The 21,855-nt window shown below is 46.5% G+C and overlaps 1 long non-coding RNA gene across 2 annotated transcripts; it reads right to left on the reverse strand.

Moving 5' to 3' along the window:
• Positions 1-240: 240 nt before the first annotated feature.
• LOC125121309 (uncharacterized) lies at positions 241-21,097 on the reverse strand. Of its 2 annotated transcripts, none has more exons than XR_007133431.1 (3): positions 20,662-21,097; positions 3,228-3,347; positions 241-999 (listed from the first exon to the last, which is right to left on the reverse strand). It is a non-coding gene; the product is annotated as an uncharacterized LOC125121309 (long non-coding RNA). The 2 variants fall into 2 exon arrangements; XR_007133432.1 differs by having other exon boundaries at positions 3,228-3,373.
• Positions 21,098-21,855: the final 758 nt, after the last annotated feature.

A 21,855-nucleotide genomic window follows, 5' to 3' on the forward strand; every position in this document is an offset into this window, starting at 1 on the left:
GTTGAAAAAAATCAGGAGTTCCTGCCGTGGTGCAGTAGAAATGAATCCGACTAGGGGCCATGAGGTTGCAGGTTCGATCCCTGGCCTCACTTAGTGGTTTAAGGATCCAGTGTTGCCATGAGCTCTGGTGTGGGTCACAGACACGGCTTGGATCTCACATTGCTATGGCTGTGTTGTAGGCTGGCAGCTGTAGCTCCAATTGGACCCCTGGCATGGGAACCTCCATATGCTATGGGTGAGGCCCTAAAAAGAAAAAAAAAAATCAGAACAATGTTTGCATCTTGAGCTCTGGGGATTGATTAGGAAGCGGCAAGTAGGAACTTTCAGAGGTGGTGGAAATGCTGCATATCTTGATGGGGTGTTAGTTGCATAAGTGTATAAATTCATCAAAACACATTAAGATGTGTAGTTAAGATGTATACATTTCAGAGGTATTTAAAGTGTATCTCATTAAAAAAAAAAAAGGTAAAAATGCCAGTGTCTGTGTCCACCCTCAGAGGTTCTTATTTTAGTGGTTTCAAATGGAAATTCTTGGGTTTTTAAAGTTCTGCTCAACCAAGGTTAAAAACCACTGTTATAGGTACTTATTTAATGATAGGATCCTGTCATGCCTATTGGCCATGTAGCTACCTCTTTGACTTTGATGTATAAATCTGGAAGCTGATATATGGATTTGCATGCCTACCTGATGGCTAGGTCTACCTAGGGATGGCTAACTGGCAAATACCAAGATGCCCAAGAAGAAAGTAAGACCAGGACAGAGTTCCCCCAAGCCCCCCTAGCCCTTCTCTTTCAACCTCTTCTGAAAATGGTCCTGCTTATTCAGGGAGTGGATTGTTAAGCTGACAGGAGAGGTAAATACCAGTGAAGGTATCATTACGGAAAATTGTCTATTCATCTTCAGTTAGCTGGGCTCACACAGACAACAGGGCCCCACTGGACGCTGTAAGCTGGCCTGGTCTTCATCCTGACTTTGTCCTCTTGGTGACTTCAGGCAGTCTGTAGAAAGAGAGAGGGTGGACATGCCCATGTGTTGAGCACATGCCCATGTGTTGAGCACATGCCCCTGGAACTTTGCTTCTTCTTTCCACTTTGGGTTAATGCTATAACTGTATAATTCTCATGTGAGCAGTTTTTCTTCTTTTGAAGCTGACAGGCAACCCATTAACATTTTTAGGGCAAAAAAAGCTTTTCTCAAAACTTTATCCAACATTAATAAAACTGTATAATAAAAACTGAAAAGATAAATCTTAGCAGTTATTCCATGGATGCCCTTTATCTGATATTTATTTCAGAACACATGGCCAAAGTTTCTGAGAGGTCTCATTAATAACTAGAACTTTGACTAATGATTTCCTCTAGGGTGCACCAATAAATAAAAGCATCGTCTTAGACACTCCCAGTTGAAAGGAACTTTGCAGGTCATCTGGTCCAACCCTCCCATACTTTGCCTGAATAGCTGCTAAGTGGTACTGCACCTCTGCTTGCACACGGCCCCAGACAGGGAGGCTTATGAGACAACCAGTATGCCTATGAGCAGTTCCAACAGAAAGATTTTCCTGGTATGAAGCCACACCTGCTTATCTGTAACTTTTAGCGAGAGAATGTCGGATCCCTTTTCCTATTTGTTGTCCCTGAACCTTTTCTGTAAGTTAAACATCTCCAATTGCTTAAAACATCTCCAATTGCTTAAAACATCCCTCCTATGATTTGGATTTGTCTGCATTCACCAGCTTGCTTTTTCTTTCCCTCATGAGTCCTGGACCATTTATTTTCTTTCTTTCTTTTTTTTTGCTTTCTTTTTTTTTTTTTAGGACCACACTTGCAGCATATGGAAATTTCCAGGCTAGAGGTTGAATTAGAGCTGCAGCTGCGGGCCTATACCATATCCTCTGCAACATGGGATCCAAGCCATTTCTGCGACCTACACCATAGCTCACAGCAATGCCGGATCCCTGACCCACTGAGCAAGGCCAGGGATCGAACCCGCATCCTCATGGATACTAGTCAGATTTATTTCCATTGTGCCACAACAGAACTCCCTCCTGGACCATTTCCATTCAATTCCAACACAATTCATCTGAACCCATGTCACGTGAGTGCCTTCTCAGTGCCAGGCATAAGGCTCAGTGCTGGGGGGAAGACAGGAACAAGTCAGCTTGGCCTTGTAAGCCAGAGAAGGCTCGTCTACAAAGGCCCTACAAGACAGGCTGTGACATGACTCAGAAGAGAGTGGTGTGTCCTATTTCCCCCATAAATTCCCAGGTTCTCAGCTTTCAGTACAGTACATTGGCTAATGTGCAAGTTCAGGGCATGGTTAAAGCAGGCTGCTCATCAAATGTTTGTCAATTGGCTAGGTCTCTATGTAAAATTTCTGGGAGAGACCATGTGATTGGCTCACCTGGCTCTACCACTTTTCTATAGAAGGGGCTGTGCCCACTGGCATGAAAAGCCACATTTTCTGGGCTAGGAACAAGGAACGTTGTATGAAATATGGGTGAGATTGGAGAGTAAATTATAGGCATTTTAGAACTATATTATGGATATAATCTCTATAGTATATGATACAAGCAATGGATATATGTAAGCAATACATCTTTTTTTTTGTCTTTTTTTTTAGGGCGGTACCCACGGCATATGGAGGTTCCCAGGCTAGGGGTCCAATCTGAGCTACAGCTGCTGGCCTACACCACAGCCACAGCAAAGCCAGGTCTGAGCCACATCTCAATGCCGGATCCTTAACCCACTGAGCAAGGCCAGGGATCGAACCTGCAACCTCATGGTTCCTAGTTAGATTTATTTCTGTTGCGCCACGATGGGAACTCCAAGCAATACATCTTATCTGTAAGCATTAATCCTGAAAGATGGGCATTTTCTCCATCTTTTACCTGGGGAAACAGATTCAGAGAGCTGAAGTGACTTGCCAAGGTCACTACTTGTTAATGGCAAAGTTGTGGTTTGAATTCAAGGCTGCCACATTGACCCTCTGCATTTCCTCAATGATTCTTTCTGGAATTCATTTAGCCATCCACTTATCTATTCATGTATTCGTTCAACTCGAATTTCTCCAGCACCAACCATGGGTCTGGCATTAAGTGAGGGCCTGGCATACAGCAATTAGCCACCTAGACATGCCTGGAGGGACACCCATCAAGAGCATAAGAGAGGGTTCCTGCCCTGCTCAAACACATGCTTTTACTGGAGAGATGAGAAATATGGACACATACCGTTTTCCATAAGTTTAGACATTGTTGCTTGAAATGACTCCAGGAGTGACCGTTATTGCAAAGCCTAGAAGATGTCAGAGTAGAGCGATCTCTGAGGACTGGAGTGGCCAAAGACGCCTCCTGGAGGCAGAACTCTGATTAGGATCCTGAGGATAGAGAAAGAAGGAAGGACCCCAGCAGGCAGAGAGTTGCGTTGATTCTGCCTTCTGAGCATCGCTCATTTATATCTACTTCCCTCCATCCCTGTGTGGCCCTCCCACCCCAGTCCTGGTCCCCAGATCCTCTCACCTGGACACAGAAAAACCTCTCCACAATATCTGCTTCTTTTTTGCCTCGTTATCCACAAACCCATTTTAAAATTTAATCTCCAAAAAGAAAATCATGGACTTGAAGAACAGACTTGTGGTTGCCAAGGGGGAGGGAGTGGGAGGGACTGGGAGATTGGGGTTAACAGACGAAAAATATTGCTGTTGGAATGGATTAGCAATGAGATCCTGCTATGTAGCACTGGGAGCTCTGTCTAGTCACTTATGATGGAGCATGAAAATGTAAGAAAAAGCAATGTATACATGTATGTGTAACTGGGTCACCATGCTGTACAGTAGAAAAAAAATATTTTGGGGAAATAACAATTGATTACAATTAAAAAATAAAAATAAAATTTAATCTCCAAAAATTCCACACATATCAAAAAGTATAGCAAACAATGCAAGAGCCACAAGATACTCAACAGATATTGACATTTAACTATATTTGTGTCAATTCTCTGGTTTTTTTTTTTTTTTATAGAAATGTAAGGTTATAATTTCAGCTAAGTTCCTACCCTATCCCCAACCCTCCTTCTACAGAGTATATATTATGCTAATTTGATGTGATAGATTCCCACGTGTTTTTCTGTCTTTTTCTACTGATGATCCATAAATCACAAGATATTAGGTTTGTGTCCTTTTTGCAAGTTGCTTTTTCTTCCCATTGCTCATTATGTTTTCAGATTTGTTCTTGATACATGGAGATCCAATTCATTCATTTAACCATTGAGTAGTATTCCAACGTATAAGAAAACTGCAGTTTACAGAGTTGTTTGTCTACAGATCCCTGGATAGGTCATTTCTGCTTTTTTACTATTACAAATGGTACTTCAGTGAATATCCTCACACTCTTTGGGTGGCAACCAAGAAATGGAGTTTCTGGATTAAGAATACAAAGATCTTCTCTTCAACTTTACTAAATATTGCTAAATATTTCTTTAAAGTGGTGGTACAAGTGACATGTATACTTCCCATTATATCTGAGTATGGGAGTTCCAGTGGCTCCATATCCTCATAGATGCTTGGTATTGTCAATCTTTTTTTTTTTTTTTTAATCAGATCCCTTCTTCCCATGGCAGACAGAAGGATCTTTCTAAAATCATGTCTGACCATTTCTCTTCCCTGCTGAAAATCCCTCCAATTCTCCCCCTACTGCTCTCTCCGTGTACCACCCATAGTCTTGCTTTGCATAAGCCACTCCATGCCTGCTTCTCCAGGCTCATTTCTCTATCCCCTCCTACTCCCACCTGCATGAGTGTACACACAGGCATACACATGCCCTCTCCGTCTCTCTGTCTCTGTTTCTCTCTCTCTCTCTGTCTCTCTCTATGTCTTTCTCTGTCTCTCTGTCTCTGTCTCTGTCTCTCTCTCTCTCTCACACACACACACACATATGCACTTGCTATGGTCCAGTAAAACCAAACCATGTTTGTTCACGTCACCTAACCTGCCTTGCCTCCTTTTTTTTTTTTTTTTTTTGCCTTGCCTCAGGCTATTCGTCTGCCTGGAATATTCACTTCCTCTTCTTCAGGGGGTTGATGCCTATCAGCATGCAGATCTCAGCGAGATGTCTTGTCCTCTGGGAATGCTTTGCAGTCGTCCCAGGCCTGAGTTGGATGCCTTTCCTCAAATTGGCCCAGAGCCCTTGGCTTCTGGCATCACAGTTTCAGTGCACGTCCTTGTAATTGTCTATTACCCCCGCCCCACTAGACTGTGGACTCCTTAACAGCAAGATCAGTCTCAGGGAGTGTGCTCTCTGCCCAGCCTACCTAGAGAGTGGATTTGTTCAGTGATCCATGGGCAGGAGACAGGTCTGAACAGAACAGAGGTGGCAAAAAGGGGAGCAGACCAAAGAGGAAGAGCGGCCCCACCACCTTCGTAACCCCAGTTTCCAGGAGAGGAAACCAAGGCTCAGCAGGCGACTGACCTCGCTCGAGTCATGCCCTTATTAAGTGATAGAGCGTCTCTGATTCCCAGTCTCCTGACTGGGCTCTGTCCAAGCTCCGTCTGCTGCTCCTCAGCTGCAGCTAATGGGAAGGAGCCAGCAGGGAGGGAGGGGCAGGGCTACCAGGGAGGGAAAGCTGAGCAGGAGAGGGCGGTCTCAGTATCCAGGACACAGGTTGAGGGCTTGGCCCAGCAGATATGACCCTGGATCCTCTGAGCCAGCAAGAAAGGAAGAACTTTGGAACAAATTTCCAGACCAGGCACTTGTTCAGGCTGTCCTGGGACACTTGGGTGGGCCAGCCCTTCTCTGGGGAAGAGCAGACAGAAGTTACTCAGCATCTTTCTTAGAACCCAGCCCACCCGAGTGGCCTCTTCCTGCTGCATCAGGAGAATGATTTCTCAAGGGCCCTTGGTCAGAGGGAGACCCAAGCCAAGGACAGCTGGGAAGAAGTAAGAGCCTAACACAAGAGAGGGGAGCTGGCCCAGGACCCAGGGCCCTGGGTGGAGAGCACATGGGTCAGGCTCAGAGACTCCACTAGAGTCATCAGGCGTCTAGAGGAACTCATGTGTGCCAGGACCAGTGGACATCAGCAAAACAGCGACAGTGACAACCATGCCTCGTGTGATCATGGTGAGGACTGAGTAAGATGAAACATGTAAAGGAATTAGGGTAATGCTCACACATGATCTCACTCAGTCACTGTGGTTATTGTTTTCTTAGAGGGCTGCTGGAGGAGGGAACAGGATGATATCGTGGACAAACCTGTGAAACTGTGTAGGTGGTGGTGAACAGTTGTTTTCCATCAGGAACTGGATAAGCAAGTGTGGACAATGTGGGACATCTAGAGATGTCTCTCTGACATGGGACAGAGAGAAGGGGTGTGAACTCGAGTGACCAATTACCCACCTCCATTCCTTTTGGTTTCTTTTCTTTTCTTTTTTTTTTTTTTGTCTGTTTTGCGTTTTCTAGGGCCGACCCCACAGCATATGGAGGTTCCCAGGCTAGGGGTCGAATCGGAGCTGTAGCTGCCAAGCCTACACCAGAGCCATAGCAATGCCAGATCCGAGCCGCGTCTGCGACCTACACCACAGCTCAAGGCAACGCTGGATCCTTTACCCACTGAGCAAGGCCAGGAATCGAACCCGCAACCTCATGGTTCCTAGTCAGATTCGTTAACCACTGCGCCATGACAGGAACTCCTCCTTTGGTTTCTTCACCTGACCTCTGCATCAGAGCATCAGAGACTACGTGAGACAATTCCAGGAAGATGCCTAGAGACAGCACCATCCAATCCTCCAGCTTCCCACAAGGGGAACTGAGGCCTGCAGCGCAGAAGTGACTTGTCCAGGGCTGCACACAGGCATCGCCAGGGGTGACTTCCCCAACTCAGATCTAACACTCCTCCCTCTGCCCCTCAGTTCCACCCAAGCTCAGGACGTGGCTCTTTCAGCTCTGGGGGTCGGGGGTTGGCTTTCCTCCCTTGGTTGTCTATGCCCACCCCCAAAGTCAGTGGGGCTCCCGCCAGCTCTGAGTGCCTCAGTCTCCAAGAGCCCCCTGCCTTGAATTCCCTCTTCCTGTTTTCCCGTAGAGGGCATTGAAAGTAATTGAAAGCCACTTCCAGCTCTGGTTTCCCCTGCAGGGCTCTCCTTCCTTGGGCCTCTCTTGGAGAGGTCAAGAGTGGGTCACTGGCGTGTACACACCTGCTGCCTTCCCCAAGGTTCCTGCCACATCAGGCATGTGTGAGCACTTCCCTTCCCCTGAAACAGAGCCCTCTCCCTCCCTCCTTCTCTCCCTCCTTCCTTTCTTTTTAAAATGACAGTGCCAACCACACGCACCTTGAACTTGCCTTTTTGGCACACACCAAAGCTCATTCTGAAGGACCTTGCATGTGTGTTCCTGTTGCACGGGTAGGATTTCTCTATTGAAAAACAGTTGCAGGAGAAAGCAGATATGAAATACAAGATCTGGTAGGAGCTCATATGACCCCAGGGACAGATTGAGCAACAGAGCCTGCATCTTACCAAATCATTTGGATTTTCCTCTCTGGGTAAAAAGTTATCATCAGTCTGTGGCCACAACAGTTACTTTGAAGACATGGACAATTTTTATGGCCTCTGGAAGGGAAGCCCCCAGTCCCTGCATCTTGTTTGCCAAAGCAAGAAACACCAGGCCTCACCCATCCTTTGGGCCAGGAGAGCTGAGAGGTATGCACTGCCCATGCTTGAAGGATGGAAAGAGGACATTTATAGTAATAGTTATCGAGAACTCGCTATGTACAGATACGGTTTTAAGCCATTTACATGTATAGACACCCCAGAGGGTCCTCTAGGGTTTAGTTCCAGACAACTATGCGAAAGGGAATATTGAAGTAAAACACATCACACACATTTTTTGGTTTCCCAGTGCATAAAACTTTATGTTGAGGAGTTCCCATTGCGGCTCAGTGGGTTAATAATCTGACTAGTATCCATGAGGAGACAGATTCGATCCCTGGCCTTGCTCAGTGGGTTAAGGATCTGGCATTGCAGCAAGCTGCAGCATAGGTTGCAGATGGGGCTTGGATCTGGTGTTGCTGTGGCTGTGGCATAGGCCAGCAAGCTACTGCTCCAACTCCACTCCTAGCCTGGGACCTTCCATATGCCACAGATGTGGCCTTGAAAAAGAAAAAAAGGTTATGTTGACACTACACTGTAGTCTAGTAAGTGTGCAATAGCATTTTGTCTAAAAAAGCAATATGCATACCTTAATTAAAAATACTTTACTGCCAAAAAATGCTAACCATTATCTGAGTCTTTAATGGGTTGCAGTAGCAACCTCCAAGATCACCAATTACGGGTCACTGTAATAAATATAATAATGATGAAAAGATTTGAAATATTGTGAGAATTGCTAAAAAATGTGACACAGAGACATGAAGTGAATAAATGCTGGAAAATGGAGCCAACACATTTGCTCAATGTGGGGCTGCCATAACCTTCAATTTGAAAAAGCATGATATCTGAAAAGTGCAATAAAGCAAGTGCAATGAAACAAGGTATGCTTATAATATATATGTTTGCATTTGCATACAAAGCCCAGGGGCAGAAAGCAGTACCATCTGTGGTCCCCAGAGGAAGAAAAATGGTCTCAGTTGCCTAATATGAAGAGTAATGGAGATTGGATCCGAGCTCCCAACACAGCCCTCTTAAGATCTTTCCAAATTGTCTTTCCGCACAGTGAAGACACCCAGAAAAGGAGGGTGCTGCCTTTTCAGAGCTAGAATGACAACACTAAAGGGCCCTGGAACTGGTCTGGCCACCAGGGGCTTTCTGATCTCCCAGGTGCCCATCTTTTGCTCCAGTCAGTCCGTTTGACATCGGCTGGAACAGCCGAAGGGCTGGCGCAGGCATCCAGAGGTAAAGGCCCTGGGGCTGGGGCTCCTTGCTGATAAGACAAGAGCGATGCTGCTGCCTCCCTGGAAGGGGAATCGTGAACCCGGCCGAAAGGAAGTGCTGGCTGCACAGGTTTGCCTGCTACCGGAGCCAGCGCAGTTGGTCGCAGGGAATTTGATGAAAATAATCAGCTGCAAACTGCTAAAAAACAAACAGACTACAATCCAGAGGTTTAATAACAGCCCCCTCAGCCAGATGGCCGCAGGAGCCTTGCCAGGGAGAAAAAAAAAAAAAAGATCTCCCACCCTGAATTTCCTCTTTGTTCTGGACCCTGCTCTCTTTGGACGTCATTGGTCTCCCGCCCCTTTCGTGCGCCAGCCACCCAGAGTCTTGTGTTCAGGGAGCTTAAGGCAGCTTTCCCCAGATTAGGATTTGGGGACAGGGAATCCAGGCAAAGAAGCGGCTTTCTTGTCCCAACATGAGTCACCCTAAGTTGGAGAAAGCACACAGCTGTCTGCATCTGGACCTGGAATGCTGCTTCCTCCTCGGAGGATGCTCCCAACAAGCCCGGGACCCTTGTGGGTGCAGAGCAGGAAGTCATAAGCAGGGCCGCCCTGTGTGGGGCAAGCCCTCTGGACACCTCAGTTCTCGCCAAGAGACCATCATGTCCCAGCTCTTGGGAAACTGAATGTTAGTCTGTTTCCATGTTCAGTTACAGCCACGCCTGGAGCAAATGGTGGCCAGTGTGTTCTGCCAAACTCAGGCTCCAGTAAAAGCATGGATGTGAGAGTGAAGCCAATGTGAGTTTGAATCCTTGCTCTGCCACTGTGTGACCCTGACAACTTCTTTGACCTCTCTGAAGTTGCTACATCATTGCGTTTTAGTGAGAATAATAAAGAAATGATATTTTCAATGCACGTAGCACACTAGCACACAGCAGGCATTCTATAAACATTGATTTTCCCCACTCTTAGCCCTCTGGTTCAGAGCTTTGTGGTACTAATTTTTCCTATTACCCACTCCTTAATACTTTCACTGATCCATGATTTAATATTTCATTCTTGGCTTTTGGCAAAGCTTCCAGGTACACTCCTGTCCCATTTTTTCCCTGAGCCGATTCCCATCTCTCCTTTGTGGTTACGTTAGCTACTCTGTTTGCCAGTATGTATTTTGCGTGCTAAGTTATTACTAATTCTGTTTGGAAGGAGACTAGGTAGACGTGAAGTCTCATCAGGCTCATTTAACTTACAAGTTTACTTAAAACTTTCCTCCTCCTGTAAGAAGTAATGCTAATTTAAAAAAACCTTAACAAAGAAATTTATGAATATGTTTTAAGATTATAAAGCATAGTAGTCAGGATCAGCTGGATTTTGCTGCTGTAACACACACCTCCCAAATATAAATGGCTTGAAACAGCAAAGGTTCCTTTCCCCCTCAAGCTACAAATCCATTGTAAGTCGGGAGAGTCTCAGCCCAGCACTGCCCTCTCTTAGATACTCAGGGTTCACCATCTGCAATGTTGTTGGCCCCTGCAGCTGTGGGGAGGAGGAGATGAAGGGTTCCTTAGCACTTGGCTCTTAGCAGAACTGCCAGGTAGTAACACACATGACTTCAAATTTCATTGGCTAGAGCAAGTCACATGGTCTCACCTAACCTCAAGGGAACAGGCACATCCAATCCTATTGTGTTCAAGGTGGGAGATAATTGATGAACACTAATGTCAACCACTTGGAAGCTCAATGTTTTAGGAAGAATGAAGGTAATCCTGCAGGCAGGCAGAATGCTGAAATTCCACCCCTGCCATTCACCACTAGGGATTTGCTAGTCATTTGAAAATCAGAATATGCCCAGATATTTGCATAAAGAAGTTCCTTTTGTCCCCTCCTTCATTCTTTGGTCCTCAATTTCCAGTGTGCCTAAGAATTACTATCTGACATTGCATAGCATCGTATATGCCATCCTAAAGGGTTTTCAAAATGTTTTAGACATACACAGTTCTCCCTGTCTGAATTTAGAACCTGACCTATTTAGTATGTGATGCTGTAGTATTTGATTAATACTAATGCCTGACTTTATTGTTTTTTTAAGCTACTTTATTGAAGTATGACTGACATACAGAGAACAGTATAATTGAATGTCTACCATCTGACGAGTTTGGAGATAAGTATACATCCATGGGTGGGACCATCACCATGTATGCCATTAATACACCCATCACTTTCAGAATTTTCCTCCCATCCTCTCTCACTGCCTAAGTTTAATTGTTCCAACATTTCATCCCCTTCTCCTCTTCTGTGCCCTGCTTACACTCTGAGGGGCTGTTCCATCTCTGAATCCAATGGCAAGTAATATTTCTTTAATATTACATGTGTATGAACTTGACAATAAGCGTTTATAATAACTAATTTGTACCCAAAACTCTAAAAAAGTCTTCCACATGTATTATGTCATTTAGTAAGTCTCATCATAACCATAAGGAGTTGGCTTATTAATAGAACATTTCTATTCCACTGATTTACTAATGGAGGCTCAGAGAGGCTAGGTGCCTTGCCCAAAGACGCACAGTACAGATATATTGAGATCAGGTTTTTGAGCTGTCTGCCTTCAAATTCTACAGGGACTGCTCTGGGCACACAACATTCCAGAACCTGGATGTCCAGGAATTCATGTCAATTAGGCACTTATTCTCAGATTAAACATTTCCCTGAAGAGCTCTCCATGCTGGCCAGCAGCATGGCCCTTCCACAGTTCAGTCGAGGTGATGAGATGCCCATTCATCTCGGAGGCATGACGTGGGAGGTACACGTTCACACACAGGTTGAACTGTCAGTGTGGAATGTGTGTGCACGTGTAAGCTGTGGTGTGTGTGGTATGGTGTCCCTGCAGGGGCACCAGATAAAATACAAGAAGCCCAATTTCAATTTTAGATGAACAAGTTATTTTCTTAATACAGTAAGTCTGGTCCCTGAGCTATTTGGAACATACCTATACTAAAAAAATTTTTATTAACAAATTAATAATTTTATTTGCTCAATCCAGCAGCTCCATGTATAGGCATGTAAGTGGTTAGTGTAAGTGGGCTTGATCCTTTGTGTCTCGGGTGCACCCGAGCATGTGTGTGACTGTGCCTGTGTGTTTCCGTGTGTATATGGGAGGCTCTGCATCCAGGCTGAAGAGCCGGTGGTCGAGCACAAATGGCTCCACCATCCCAAAGCTCTTCTCCCCCCAGGCCAACCCCGCTGGAGCAGTGAGGTCAGGATGGGCTGTGAACACCAGGCCAGGGAGCCCTGGACTTTCCCCTAAGGCAATAAGGATCCACGGAAGGCTCTATCTAGGCTGAGGAGGGGCGGCTTTAGCTGTGTGCCAGAGACGTCCCTCTGGCTGTGGGGCTGAGTAAGAACAGGAGAGGGCCACAGGGAAGGGAGGCCTTGGTGAGAGAGGATGATGATCTGGGCTCAGGCCAAGTGGCAGGACTTGCTGAACATCCCACTGCAGGTGGAGGGGTAGGGGTTGGGGTGACACTCAGCTTTAAGGCTTGGGCACCCACGGACTAGAGGGTTTCTCTTACTCCCTTCCTTGTCCTCCTCCATGTCAGGTACGGTGCCTGGTGCATGATGGATGTGCTCGGGTGTTTATGGCAGGGATATGTGCGCAGATGAATGGGAGAAATAGGAACCCAGGAGGAGGCGGGAAAGGAAGGAGAGGGCTGGCAAAAAGCTGACCTCAATTACTTGGGGAGACGTTGAGTCGGAGATGGAAGTGAGATTTCCAGCAGACAGTTGGCCGTGTGACCAGCTCAGGAGAGAGGTCCAGGCTGAAGAAGCAAATCCAGGGAGTACGAGTGGGTACAAACGATATGAAACCGCTGGCTGGGATCAGATCAGTACAGGACACAGTGAGGCTGGAGAAGGCAGTGGGGAGGAAGGAAGCTTGGAGAAGATCCGCATTTAATGCTGAAAGCAGGAGTCCAAGAGGGTCAGTGTCTCCTCTCCCAGGACTGCTGGGGGTTAAGTGAGATAGATGCCCATGACCTGGCAGCTCCAAGAGGTCCAGGCAAGGGTGTAAGCAGAACATTTAACAGGCACTGGCCAGTCAGATCCGGCTGGGCCACCAGCGGGTGCCAGGCCTTCTGGGCTCCCAGCTGTGTTGGAATCAACTCTGGAATAGCGGTGTCATAGAGAAGTCGGGGGAAGGATGGCGGGAGGGACTGGGGCAGCTGGGGCAGGGAGGGGGCAGTCGGGGACTCAGGCAGCTGCTCTGTAGAATGTAAACATGTAAAGACTTTAAAAAGCAGGCAGTTATATGGGGATAACCTGGCTGCATGTCAGCCCCGGGGACTAACAGCTACTATGTACTTCCTTCCTGTGTGGCCTTGCATTAGAATAGTGCCCAGCAGAGAGTAAAGCAGAGTCCTAGCGCAGTGCCTGGTCTAGCATAGGCTCTCCATAAATGTGCCTTCCAATCGTTTCAGGGAGTAAAGTTGCCTCCATAGTAACAAGGAATTTCTTCCTCTGAGCACAATTTTTCTATTTTAGGGAATCACACTTCCTTTCACTTGGGAAGACCTGTCTTTTCGGCCATTGAATTCCTGGGAATTTCAAAGACACAGGGCTGCAAGCTCACCGTGGCTTACAGGACAGTTGGAGCCTAAGTGAACAATGGCCCCATCTCGAGGGACAGCGCCAGTCAGGGTCACCCCTCTGGTAGCCTCCCCTTCCTTCCGACACAGCCTCATCATCTGTCAGGAACCAGGGGCTTCTCCCGGGCTTGGCACACAGTCTATGCTGTGTAAGTGTTGGCTGTGATTATTTTTGTTTTTACTATCCCTGGGCCTGGTGTTTCCTCAAATTGAATCATTTCTGTGACTCTAAAGCTTAGTTTATTTTATTTTACCCAAGCCTCAGGCTGATAACTCAGTGGCTTTGGATCCCCAAACGAGGTCATTTTGCAACAACTAATTCCAACACAATCTCTTTCCGGTGATTTTTTAAACACTCACCACAGAGGAAGGTTGGTTTCCTTCAAGAGCTCACTTAGTTTAGATAATATTTGGCCTGGTGGATATACAAATCGTCCTAAAATGTACCTTTTCCTAGGTGTAGAGTCTCAAAAGGGTTTTCAGGATTCAATGCATATTCATTCAGTTATTGATGTGTCTCCTTTGTTGTTCTCTGGAACATCAAAAAGGTGGGCTTTTGGTCTGTTTTGTTCACAGCTGTAAACCCAGAGGCAGAACAGCAGTGCCACACTGTAGGTGCTCAGGGCATAGTTGCTGAATGAACGAATGCGTGAATGAATGAGTGAATGAGCATCTTCTCTGTGCCAGGATGCCTGGCATTGGAAACCCAGACAAGGACATAGTCCCTGCTGTCTGTGAGCTTGGGGTCTTGTAGAAGACCTCCCCACTCCCCACAACACCTACCTGAAAGTCAAAGCAGATCAACACAACTCCCTATGAGACATGTCAACACCCTCTGCTGGGCATGGGAGCCTGACAGAAAGAATGACAGTGCTGTTGGGAATCTCAGGGAAGGTGACCTGGAAGAGGTGGCATTTGAGTTGCATCTGATTTTAGCAGGAGGAGTTGGCAGAAGGGAAACAATGAGCCACAGTCCTGAGTGGGAAACCCTGGTTTAGTAGAGGAAGGAGCAGGAGGGCCACCACAGAGGAGGGTTGCAGGAGGGTGTGTACATCACGGGGGCATAAGCTGCAGGAGGGCAGGGGCTGTGTCTGTCTTGTCCCTTGTTACATGGCACCACATCTGGCACATCATAGATGCTCAGGAAATCGTGCCTTGTAGCTCGAGAATGAATAAATGACATGAAAATGTAAAGAAAAGATGGGACCTAGAAATCTTTTTGGAGATTTTTTTTTTAGCGACTGCAATGGGTCTCATTTCCCCCTTCCATCCTGTGTGGGTGCTTTTGTGGGGAAGGAAGCTTAACTTCAACCCCAGTTGCCTCTGTGACACCCCACCAAGGGATTATGTACTTTTGGTTGGGGTACCCCTCAGAAATGGGGTGGTCACTCCCTCCCACACAGCTGGTCCCTTTTTTGTACAGTTCTGATTTTTAGAGTAGCCAGCCTTACACTGACCACACAGAAGCAAGGAGTTCCAGGGAAAGACCGCCGAATTGGCTTGGCTCCTGGTCCTGCCAGTGACTCCTGTGCTCCCTTGGGCAGAGCTGGTGTACCCAGTAATTACCAGTGTGGGTGCTGGTGTCTGACAATTACTGGGCATCTCAGTGCCTTCACTTCCTTATCTGTCAAATGGGGATCGTAATAATAGTACTTTCCTCATAGGATCCTTCTGGGAATCCTGTGAGTCCTCAGTACCTTATTGGCAAGTGAGTAAGGACTTATTATAAGTTAATCACAATGTGTGGTGTTATCACCTCCTTTCTGGCTCTCAGTTTGCCGCAGGAGACCTCACCGCATGGCTGACCTGCCATGTCACTCCCATGCTACCCAGCTCCTGAGTTTTCTCTCTACCTTTGCTGGCTAGGTTTCTGCTTTTTGCCATCACATATCTTGGCCTCTAAGACATGTATTTAGAACCGGCCTGCAAAGAGCAGAAGGAGGAAATGAAGCAAAGGAAACAGGCAAAGTTCTCTCTCCCAGCAAGTCCATGGGGACTCAAGACTCCGGGCCCTTTGCAAAGGGGGCTTGCCCAGCCTTTGAAATAACTGCTTCCTTCTCTTTTGGCCTTTTCAGATCAGGGACGTGGGAGGAGGCCTGGAGGTTTACACTGAACAGGAGGCTGAAAGCTTTCCTCTGATGTGCCCCACTCATCCAGGGGCCCTGCCCTGGGAGACAGGGCTCTGGGCTGTGGTCGCTCCTCCTGGGGTCTGCCTTGGACTCGCCACAGGCCCAGCTGCCACTGACCAGGCAGATTTCTTTTAAAAGGTTTGGCTGACCTTCAGCAGAGCTGAGGTGTGGTCAGAGCTGAAAGAAGCTTTAAGATTTCAGAGCAGTGGTTCCTGGGCTGGGAGCCTCTGAGTGCTGGGGGTCCTCAGATTATTTCTAGTTCTTTCAAAAGCCTAAAAGTAACAGTCTGTAGCCCCTGTGTGAGGATACACAGGCTCCTAGCAGTTTCAAGTGTCTCTGTGTTTCCCTGAGGTCAAGTCAGGGTGGCCCCTCTGTACCCTGGTGTTGCTGAAGAAAATACTAACAGTTTCTTATGGAGCTTCTCCTCTGCCAGGAGCTGGACAAAGCCCTTTCCACACATCTGCTCACTGATCTTCACCCTGGTAAGGTGGGTAGGCGATCCCTATTTTACAGATGGAGAAACCGAGGGTCAAAGGGACTAAGCAAGCTGCCCGAGGCTACACAGCCCTCCAGGATTCCAATCCAGGTAGGCTTGTTCCCCAGCTCCACCCTCAGTCACTAGGAATAGTCTCCTGGGAGCTCAGTTTTATGTCTCTGAATCCTGCAAGAGGGGCAAACACATGCTTCATTACCAGGAAAAGGTAACAGCAGGGAAGATTTTTGGATGCAAGCATTTGATGTAGGGGGCATAATAACAGAGGTAATGGGATAGTGTGAACCAGCCCCCTTATGTTGGCTTGTGTGGTAGAACTAAGGCCCAGAGAAGGGAGAGTCTTGCCCAAGGTCTTGTGAACTGGCAGCTGGAACAAGAATTTTTTCACTTCTAGCAGAGCGCCCTTGGCTAGCCAGGAAGCAGGCCAGCGGTGGGTTTTTCCAAGCTGATGGCTCAGACCTATGATGGCATAGGCCTGTGGCTCTGCCTGGCAGGGACTCCGAGCTCCCCCTGTCCCGCAGGCTGCTCCCTGACATGGGTCAGACCACACATCTTGACTGATTCTCCATCAGTTCCCACCTACCTCCCACCAGCTGCACAGCACTTTGGTCTTGCCAGACCACAGGGCTGCTGAGTGCTGGGGTCGGGGGGGCTGGTGGTATCTGTCTTCAGCAAACTCTTCCCTCATCCCCTCTGTGACTTTCAGTTCCATACTTGTGCATGCACTTTACAGTTTGCAAAGTGCTTCCACGCTATTATGTCCTCTGAGACGACCCAAGCCTGCTCTGGGAGCTGGGCAGGGCAGGGATAATGCCCCATATTACAGAAGAGGAAAAGGAAGTTCTAAGAGGCAAGTGCCTTGTTTGAGTTGAAATGCTTAGCTAAGAAATGTTGGAACTGAGTTGGCCTATCCTACCTCACCACTGCCTGTTCCACCCCACCAGACATCCTCGCCCCTTTCAGAAATGGGGACTCAGCGAGCTGTGATGAGCACAGTGCTGAGCTGGGTCCTGCAAAGCACTTTTCTGTAACCAACAGCATCACCATTAACCACATCTTTCTTCCTGTAGTAGACAAACACAGGTACTCAGTTAAAGGTTAAACCCGTGTCCCCTAAGATTCTGGTCCTGCACTCTGAGAACTCATGATGTGATGAAGATAGATGTTCAAGTCAGAAGCGATTTCTGTCATACTGTCACCCTGGAAAGATGGTTCATTGTTGGGGCCTCGGTTTCTGCAAGTGGGCAAATGAAGGTGCGAATAATACTTATCTTGCTTCTGAGAAAAATGAGCAGAACCTTCACATACGAATTTCGTTGAGAAATAGTTACACAACTGTTACACGTGACAATGAATTTTCATAAGCAGGGAAAGCAAGGGAAATTCATATTTATTTATTTACTTAGGGCCACACCTGCAGCATTTGGAAGTTCCCAGGGTTGGGATCAAATCGGAGTCACAGCTGCTGGCCTATGCCACAGACACAATACTGAATCCGAGCCACATCTGTGAACTAAGCCGCAGCTTGCAGCAACACCGGATCCTTAACCCATTGAGTGAGGCCAGGGATTGAACCCACATCCTCACAGACACTATGTCAGGTTCTTAACCCACTTGAGCCACAACAGAAACTCACATTGATAAGCTAATGACAATTAAGTGCTTCCTAGGTAATTTACATGGATCAGCCCATTAATTTGAACAAGAGCATTTAGGAGGCTGGTACCTTTATCATCTCCACTGTATAGACGAAGAGACTGAGACCCAGAGATTTTAATTTACAGGCAACAAATAGCAGAAATAGGATATTAAATCTTGGTAATTCAGTGCCAGCCCGTAATCGCTTTAACTGCCCAGGTGCATCAGAATCACCTGAAAGGCTGAATAAACCACAGCTTACTGGGCCCCACCCCAGAGGTTCTGATTCAATAGGTTTGAGAATTTGGCTTCAAACAAGTTCCCCGGTGATGCTGATGCTGCTGGACCAGGGACCACACTGAGAGACTTCTGTGTCACACAGAGCTCTCCTGGTACTTCTTGCCCCACCAGTGGCCAAATCAGGGCCTCTGAGTCCTGTTTGTGCAAGTTAGCTGGACATCTGTGTGCACTAGATACTTGATTTATGGCGTGAAGACATATGGCACGCTAATGGACAAAGTAGATGGGGGTACTGAGGAAGCCCTGGCTCCTTCGGAAACCGAGTGAGAGAAGTTGCCCTGTGCCTGATGGCCCTGCAGGTGCCTGAGTGCTTGTAGCTCTGGCTACTCAGACACTTCCCCAGAGCTGGCCAAGGGGAGGGAAGGCCACTGTTTGAGGAAGCCCCAGAGAACAGATTCACAGGCTCCTTTCTTGGCTCCCATCAATTTTCCCCTTTAAGGGGCTTATACTCCCAGATTTCAGAAATAGTCTATGAATGGAGAGATAAGCCATAGCCTCTGGAAAGAGAAAGCACAGACCAAGAAGAGTTATATTTAACTAAGCTTAATTAAATGTATGTTTTTGAAAAGGAATAAGGAAAAGACGTCTACAAGAATATAAGCATTTCAGAAACTAGGGGTTGAGCCCAAAGCAAACGTCACAGGCAGAAGAATAAAAAATCAAGACATACAGATATCAAGTTGCTCCAGAACTGTGTGGAAAAGACTTTGCTTTCTCCACTAAATAACATTTTTAGCTTTGTCAAAAATTAGTTGTCCAAATTGAATAGCCAAAACAATCTTGAAAAAGAAAGAACAGAGTTGCAAGGCCCCCAAACTTCATGATGTCAGAATTTACTGCAAATTTACAGCACAGTACTGTGTGGTACTCACATAAAGATAGACATATATGCGATGGAACAGAATTTGAGAATCTGAAAAGAAACCCTCACATTTATGATCAATTGATTTTTCTGCCGTGATCCCAAGACCGTTTAATGGGGGGAAGAACAGGGTCTTCACCAAATGGTGTTGGAACAACTGCAACGTTCTGTCTTGATGCAAAAGAACAAAGTTGGACTCCTATCTCATACCCTATACAAGAACTAACTAAAAATGGATCAAAACTCCAAGATGTTTGGGAAGAAATGTACAGGCACATCTTTGTGCCCTTGGATTAGGTAATGGGCTATCTCTACTTTTACTTAGATCTTTAATTTCACCTTCAGCACAGATTTTTCACATCCTTTGCAGATTTGTACCTATTTCATATTGTATGCTCTTATAAATGACATTATTTTTAAATTTCAACTTCCAATTTTTATAGAAGTAAAATTGATTTTTGTACACAGATTTGGTATCCTGCAACCTCACTGACCTCACTTCTTAGTTCTAATAGCTTTACTGTAGGTTCCATTTGATTTTCTCCAGAGACAGTCATGTCATCCGTGCATAAAGGCAATTTGACTTCTTTTTTTCCAGTATGGATGCCTTTCATTTCTTTTTCTCACCTTAACGAACTAGCTAGTTGTACTAGCTCTGGTACAACATAGAGTAGCTGTGAGAGTGGACATCCTTACCTTGTTCCTGATCCTAGGGGGAGAGGGACATCTTTATATCAAGTAAGACGTTGGCAGTGGGGTTTGTGGGTACCCTTTGACAGAAAGAGGAAGTATTTGATTCCCCTTCAATTCTCAATTTGCTGAGACTTTTAATCAGGAATGGATATTGGATTTTGTCAATTGTATTTCCTAAAGGAAGTACTCCCTTAGGAAATACAGTGATTCCAGATGGGAGAGAGTCTAAACTTGAGAGTGGCCCCTGGAGTTCCTGTCGTGGCTCAGTGGTTAACGAATCTGACTAGGAACCACAAGGTTGCAGGTTCAATCCCTGGCCTGGCTCAGTGGGTTAAGGATCCGGCTTTGCCTTGAGCTGTGGTGTAGGTGGCAGATGTGGCTCAGATCCTGTGTTGCTGTGGCTCTGGCGTAGGTCGGCAGCTACAGCTCCGATTCGACCCCTAGTCTGGGAACCTCCATGTGCCTCGGGAGCGGCCCTAGAAAAGACAAAAAGACCAAAAAAAAAAAAAAAGTGGCCCCTGCTTCTCTCAGAAAGAAGGAAACAGGGAAGAAAGAGCCCTGCTCAGAGAATTGAGCCAGTATTGAGGAGCTGGGCTTACCCCACCTCTGCTCTGTACCCCTCTCCATGGCTGGGTTCCTCGAGTTCGGATCCTGGACTGTGGACTCCACAGCCAGTGCTCTTTCCTCTACACCAAACTGTCTAAAGACTTTGACTCTGGAACTTTGCCTTGTCAAGTCCCCAAAGATGGATGATTCCTCAATAATATAAAATAGTAGCAGTCACTTACTGAACACTTTGGAATATCAAGGGCCAGGGCCAGGAACAAGGTGTGAAGTGAGTGAACCATCTCTGGATGCAGAATTTGAGGAGCTACCGACAGGAGCACATGAGGTGCTTCATTTGCCTCACTTTCACCCCAGGCCTGCAAAGAACAGTGCTAAACATTCACTTCGCATCCTCCCCTTACTCCTCAGACAAGTCTACTGTGGTAGGTTTATTATCATTCTTATTTGACAAATGAGGAAACAGAGGGTCAGAGAGGTGAAGTGACTTACCCAAGAGATAAGTGGCAGAGCTGGCAATCAAAGCAATGTTCTGTTCATGATCCGTCTGTGCTTGTAATCAGTAGTTCTCCTCTCCTGGATCAGAATCTCCAGGAAGGCTGGTGAAAACACTGATGGCTGGCCCTCACCCCAGGATCTCTGATTCAGTAGGTCTATTGTGTGGGTGGGAGAATTTGCACTTGTGCTAAGTTCCCAAGAGACGCTGATGCTGCTGGTCCAGGGACCACACTTTGCGAACCACTGCACTATGTCATACTTCCTCCTCAGTAATCCTTGCTCCTTAGATCGCAGGGGGCACCAAGATTCCAAGAGTACAAGAGAGAAGTCTGAGAAAACACTGCCAGATCCCTCTGGCTTGTGAAAGGAAAGAGAGCATCAGTTTCCCAGGACTGGACCAAGAGTTTCCATGTCATTCCTGCATGTGTTGGAGCCCCAGCCCCATTCCAGAACGCTATCTGCAGAATCAATGAGCGGTTATGTGTTGAATTGAGGGATGAACTGACGAGTTGTGATGGGACCTCTGTAGGGACTTATTCATCTGAAAAGAATGCCTGACATTTATTCTGAAAGGCGTCTTTCTATAGACCCTCAATCTTTACAGTACCACATGGCATTTTTCTCCTAAATATATTTCAAATATTTTCTAATTTATTCTTAGACGTGTATATCAGAGGGACACAGCACATCAAAATTTTCAAACCTTTGAATAAGAGCCATTGCAAAATAACAAGGAATAGAAAAAAACAACACAGAGCTATTCATCATGTTATAAAAAAGAAAAAGCAAACTTAAACCAGGCTTGGCAAAATCTCCAAGCTGTAAACACATGACAACATTCCAGAGCTGACCCTAGTGTCTGAGGAGTTAAATTTTTCTATAATTTCCCAAATCTGTGGACACCAAGGCCCCCATTCAGCTGCTCTTGTCCCTAAAGTGCAATAAGAAAAAGGCTAATTTGATTCATTCACTTGATCTTTATCAGGAGTATCACAAGCCCCCATGACTGGAATTCTCAGCCCAAGCTGCCCCCTGGAGTCACTTGGGGAGTTTGTAGAAATCTCTTTGCTCCTGGCCATATCTCAGCCCAACTACATCAGGTTCTCTGAGGGTTTTTGAAAGTCCCCAGGTGGTGCCAGTGGCCGTCAGGACTGAGAAACCCCTGCTTGGTGAATCCCCACTGCCTTC

The sequence above is a fragment of the Phacochoerus africanus genome, chromosome 2 (genome assembly GCF_016906955.1).
Source record: "Phacochoerus africanus isolate WHEZ1 chromosome 2, ROS_Pafr_v1, whole genome shotgun sequence".
Taxonomy (NCBI): Eukaryota; Metazoa; Chordata; class Mammalia; order Artiodactyla; family Suidae; genus Phacochoerus; species Phacochoerus africanus.